At 49.1% G+C, this 6,000-nt stretch overlaps 1 pseudogene; it reads right to left on the reverse strand.

Moving 5' to 3' along the window:
- Positions 1-5,253: 5,253 nt before the first annotated feature.
- LOC139014622 (ferritin light chain pseudogene) lies at positions 5,254-5,755 on the reverse strand (annotated as a pseudogene).
- Positions 5,756-6,000: the final 245 nt, after the last annotated feature.

The raw sequence follows: 6,000 nt of genomic DNA on the forward strand, positions 1-6,000 counted from the left end.
GGACCTTCAGTCTGGAGGCCGAGGCTCTATCCACTGAGCCAAACCAGCTAGGGCTGTTAATGTCAATCTTAATGTCAATGGCATTAAGAGGTTCGCATGTTTCTCGCTATTTAAATCTTTGGATATGAATAAAGCTGCTGTTTTCTGGGTGCTGAGGTTGAGGGTGATGGACAGATCCCCAAGAGGAGCGACTGCAGTGTCACTGCTGGCCAGTGAGGGGCTCTGATTTTGGGGGTGTGGACTATTTTCCTGGAGTTCAAACATGAGCTCCCTCTAAAATGGAGTAAAGAGCAGTTATTACAAACATCAGTCATGCACAAATGACCGAGAGAGAGATCAGAGAAAGGTAAGTGGTGAAGCAGTATGTGTCGTGCCGTCCTTTTCTGTAAGACCCACTACTACTAATAGTGCTGGGCGATTGCTAATGTGCAGAGAAGAGCATTTGGAGAGAATGCTCCGCGTTGATAACCAGGTTGCATTATGGGAAGGTGTTGTGCCCAGATTTCAAGATTCCCAAGAAACCACATCAGGGAGCCATCCAATCCGATGCAAAAGCATAAGAATCTGTATTTCAAGCTAACTTGAGCTCTCCATCCACCAGACTCACCGACACATCGGCTAGCCAAGTGGCCAAGAGAGGCCAACCCCGCCCAGAGACCGGTTATATAGGGGGGGTTGGAGTAAGGGAGGAGAAAGGACTGTGCTTTGCCGATTGGCCAGGCACAAGTCGATGTCCCGTTCCTGGGTGTGGCTAGCAGAGTCTTAGACTTCCGTGAAGAAGCTCCTTGCCCAACACGTGGCCAAGGTAAGATGGAGGACCTAGCCCTTACCCTGGGGGAAGGTGGAGGGCGTAGCCTTTACCCTGGGGCAAGGTGGAGGGCCTAGCCCTCGCCCTTTCAGAAGGCAGATACTTTTACAATAATAACATGTATAATTTCTGCAGTCTGAAATAATGGGGGGAAAAGAGCGAAAGTCAGAGAAGATAACTAACCCAAAGCACCAGATACAAACTAAGCCTCCTAAGTGGCTAATACCACGGTCAGTTACTACACCTGGGATGGAGCTGGGGGCGGACTGAGAGCACTGGGGCTCTTTGTGGGCTCAGCACAAGTACGGTTCAGTGTATCTGCTTCCTTCCAACTCAGGAACCCTACACACAGGGTCTCTGCACACGTAGTTCCTGCACATGGGATTCCTGCACACAGGGACCCTGCACACGTAGTTTCTGCACATGGGGTCCCTGCACAAGGGTTTAGTCACACTGGGACCCTACACATGAGGTTCTTCCTTAACAAGGTGTGCCTGGGTGCTTGGTTGCAGCAATGTGTGTTGGCGCCCAGCTGGGAGGGCTAGGACACAGAACGGGCCTGTGGAAAGCAGATTAGGCCCAGGCCCCAGGAAGCCGACTCCCAGACCTTCCTGCTTCATTGTGTCAGTGACAAATGCAACCCAAGTGCAGATGTGTTGTATGGAGATAACAGTAGATGAATTAGGCAGGTGTGTGTTCAGAAGCACTTGTTCTTCAGGGCCATCAGGCTACCAAGTTAAAAGCAAGGGACCCCCCCTGGCTGGGAAGGGGTTGCAGTGCCTGGGGCCCTCCCTTCCCCTTTCCTCCCTCCCCCCATGCCCTCTCCCCTGCTCTGCGTTCCTCAGAGGCTAGTGGTGTGGGACTCATCCCACAAAGGGCTGTCCCTTTGTGGCCATTCTGTCGCCAGCCAGAGCTGTCAGGTATGTCAGTCATGTTGTTTTGTGGCATTGTCACCGACATAATTGGCAAGATTAGGTGGCCACAGAGAGCCATGAATGAGGTGGTAATTGTGTTCAAGGGAAAAGAGAGTTTAAATAAAGAGAGACTTTCCTTTCTCACCAGAGCAATGAAAGAAGTGACAGCTAATATTTTAAAGCTGGAACAAGATAATTGCAGTAAGAGATCTATGTTCTTTGACAAATGCTATGTGCTCACAATAAATATTCAAATGCTGAGTTTGTGTTGTGAACACAAGATAACCATTTACAGTGAAACCATTTACATTTGCAGTTGTGAAAAGTTTAAATCCAGTCCATGTCTGAACAAACAGGCCACACAGCCCCGAGGGTGGAGGGGAGCACCTGAGCCCCTGCAGGAGGAGGTCGGCCCGTCAGCGAAGGGTGCATCGCTCCACTGCTGGTGTCCACTTTGACCACAAAGGAAACCCAACCACGTGGGAGGAAAAGGGAAAAGATAAGAACACAAAGTCTGTAGTCAGCACCTTAGAGGAAAAAAAACAATTAACCTCTTTTCTGGTGTAAAATTGGCCACAGGAAAGTGCCAAAACTTTTCACTATAAAAGCTCTTCCCCACCATGGAGGAAGCACAGGGCTGCAGAGCAGCAGGAGGTGTATTTCCATAGAATAGGGAAGCTGAAAAGCTGCAACAGGTACATTTCCATAGAATGAGGGAGCTGGTAACAGCAAAGGGTCTATATTTACAAAATAAAGGGAAGGAAGCCCTTGCTTCATCCAGAAGGAGAAGAAGAATGCCCAAAGGGAATAGGAAAACAATAAGGAAGGGGGTTGGGGGCGTGAGAACTTCACATGTCCCATGTGAGGCTCAACCTTTGAGCCCAGGAGTAACTATAGTAACCAGTCTAAGGGAATAGTGACCAATCAGAGGGGATATCAAGGCACCAGGATCTGCAGCCTTTATAAGCCATAGGGAAAAGGAACTCAGTGGGACCCTTTCCCCCTCCCCACGTGGGAGTCCATTCTGTGGGACTCTTTCCCTCTCCCCACTTAGGAGTCTGTACTTGTTCTTCAATAAATCTCCACCTTTGCTACACACACACACACACACACACACACACAGCTCTTCCTCAGTAGCACCTCCTTTAGACAAGGCTTTTCTATAGTGATGGGCAAAGGACTGTCTCAACACAGGGCATGGTCTCAGCGCCTCAGAGTTCGTGGTGGAAGGGACTGGAGTGAGGGCGGCCATGGGATTCACAGGCCAGGTGGAGGCATCCTGACACAGATCTCTTCCTTTTCTAAAAGAAAACCTGACCACAGAACATAGCCACGCTGAAGACTTTCGCAGGGAAGTGCTTTCCTGGTTTTCTAGAACACCCTGAATCGAACCTTCGGACACATTGAAGGCTGGCAAATCCCGTCTCCCATTTTCGTTGCAATCTTTATCAGTCCTTCCAAGTTTCTTTTTTTATTTTAGAGTTGGCATCTCTAAAGTTGTTGGTGACCAGATCCACACGAGCTTCAGAATCACACACAGACTCGCGAGGTCCTGTGAGCACACTACCACCAGGCGGTGCGCTCTGCGGGCATTCATGCTCCCACAGGACTCCAGACCAGCAACGGCAGGGGTCCTATTTAGAGCCTTCCAGGCACGATCCGAGAGGAGGGGCGGCTTTTCTCACTGACAGGCCTCTTCTGAGCATATCCAAGCAACCCAGTCTGCGTCCACTCACAGTGATAGAAAATGCCTAGACGCAGTGGTTCTCAACCTTCTGGCCCTTTAAATACAGTTCCTCATGTTGTGACCCAACCATAAAATTATTTTCGTTGCTACTTCATAACTGTAATGTTGCTGCTGTTATGAATCGTAATGTAAATATCTGATATGCAGGACGGTCTTAGGCGACCCCTGTGAAAGGGTCGTTCGACCGCCAAAGGGCTCGAGACCCACAGGTTGAGGACCGCTGGCCTAGAGGGACCCTGAGCCCAGCAGTACCACCCCCTTCCCCCCACAGGAGCCTCTCGCCAGTCTGCCTACGGCATCACAGAACATCCCTGGCTGTGACCACTGTCTGGGTCTTGCTGTGCGCTGGCTGCAGGTGCATCTGGGAGGAGCTGCTGATGTGCCTTGCTTTGTGACAGTCCCGCCCCTGCCCCTTACTCTGTCCACTCTTCTCGGGAGTGAGGCTGCATTCTGCCCTAGTAGGAAGATATCTTTGGGATCTTGGGGAGAGTCAGAGTTCTTGGATACAACATAAAAAACATTAAAAAGTTGATAAATTGTCAGAGAGATGTGTTCCTGCTGGCCTATGAGAAGCAAACAGTTACGGTGTGACCTGGCAAGAAGCGGAGAGTCTCTAGGAGGCGACAGTGACTCTGCTGACAGCCAGCCATGAACTAAATGCTACCGAGTGAATGAGTTTGAAAGGGCAATCTCAGCCTCCTGAGAACCTGAGCACAGAACAAGACATTCCCTGCTGGACTTCCTACCTACAGAACCGTGAGTTAACCAGTGAGTATTGTTTGTTTGGTTTTCCCTTTTAATTAAATTTTTAATTAAATTTGTTTTTTTAATTAAATTCGTTTTTTTTAGTCTTTGATTTTGGTCAGTGATTTTTAAAAAAATTGTTGACACTGTTACAGATGTCCCTTATTGATCCTTTGTATTTTTTTCAGTCTCTCTGTCACTTGTTCCCACTCTGATCTTTATTATTTCCTTCCTTCTATTAACTCTAAGCTTTTGTTCTTGTTCGTTTTCTAGTTCTTTAGGGTGTAGGGCTAGACCCATTTGAAATGAATAAAACTAAAAAAAAAAAAGACCGTACCCTTTTATGTAATGATGTTTACTTTGAATTTATATTAGTTCACACAAACACTCCATCCATGCTTTTGTTCCGGCCCTCCGGTTCAGTTTAAGAACTCATTGTGGCCCTCGAGTCAAAAAGTTTGCCCACCCCTGGGCTAGACTGTTTATTTGCGATTTTTCTTGCTTCTTCAGGTGGGCCTGTAATGTTATAAATTCCCTATTAGGACTGCTTTTACTGTGCCCCATAGATTGTGGGTTTTTGTGTGTTTATTTTCATTTGTTTCCAGGTAGTTTTCTTTTCTTTCTTTTTTTTCCTGCAAAAAGCTTTTTTTAAAAAAAAATATTTTATTGATTTTTTTGAAAAATATATTTTGTTGATTTTTTACAGAGAGGAAGGGAGAGGGATAGAGAGTTAGAGAGAAACATCGATTCAGCTGCCTCTTGCACACCCCCTACTGGGGATGTGCCCACAACCAAGGTACATGCCCTTGACCGGAATCGAACCTGGGACCCTTGAGTCTGCAGGCTGACACTCTATCCGCTGAGCCAAGCCAGCTAGGGCTCCTGCAAAAAGCTTTATTGTTTCATTTGGTCCAATGCATGGGAGAGGGCTTCAGGGTGGTTAAAAGAATGGCTAGTAGTTTCAGGGAAGAGGCTCAGGTAAAAGCCAGACACAGGGGATGCAGAGGGACCTCACAAAGGCCTCTGGGCTCCAAAGGCTCCTAGTCGTGCTGGAGGGGGAGCCTTTCCAAGAGATACTCGCCCAGCCCAGCCTGGGGCCCGCCGCCTGCGGATGTGAGTCAGGTGTGGCCCATCTTCTTGATGAGTTTCACCTCCTCACCCCGGAAGTGGTTCTGCAGGAAGTCACAGGATGAGGGGCTGCGCGGATAGAACCAGGGCCTGCAGCTCCAAAAGGCCTGGTTCGGGTGCCTCTCCAAGGCCAGGCGGCTGCCATGGCGTCCTGAGTTTTGCCCACTCCTCTTGGGGAGGCTTCAGCGTGTCCTGGAAGAGAAGGCGGCCACCGCGCTGGTTTTGCAGCTTTAAGAGACGCTCAGCGCCCTCGTGCTTCTTTGAGGAACTTTCGGGAGAAGTGGCCCCCGCCCTCGAGAGAGAAGCCCAGAGAGAGGTACTAGTAGGTGCAGGCGGCGGCAGACACAGGCTGGCCAGGCGGTTGACCGCAGCCTCCACCTCAGTGGAATAATGCTGATGAATTTGGGAGCTCATGGTTGTTCGGCAATAGGGAGTTAAGGTAGAAAAACAACTGGTGTGTTGGCTGGTCCCGGAGGTGGTTCTGAAGGTGGGGACTGGATGAGACGCAGGAGAGAGGCTGGAGGCGGGAAGAAGGGGCGTCCCTGGGTCTGTTCCATCCAAACACAGTTGAAGCAAGACACAGATCCGGGACCGCCGAGGGCACTGCCTTTATTTCTTTCTTGATCTTATGGGTAACCCATTCATTGTTTAATAAAACA

This window comes from Myotis yumanensis, unplaced genomic scaffold (genome assembly GCF_028538775.1).
Source record: "Myotis yumanensis isolate MYYU_CA2020_CCGP unplaced genomic scaffold, mMyoYum1.0.hap1 SCAF_7, whole genome shotgun sequence".
NCBI classification, from domain to species: domain Eukaryota; kingdom Metazoa; phylum Chordata; class Mammalia; order Chiroptera; family Vespertilionidae; genus Myotis; species Myotis yumanensis.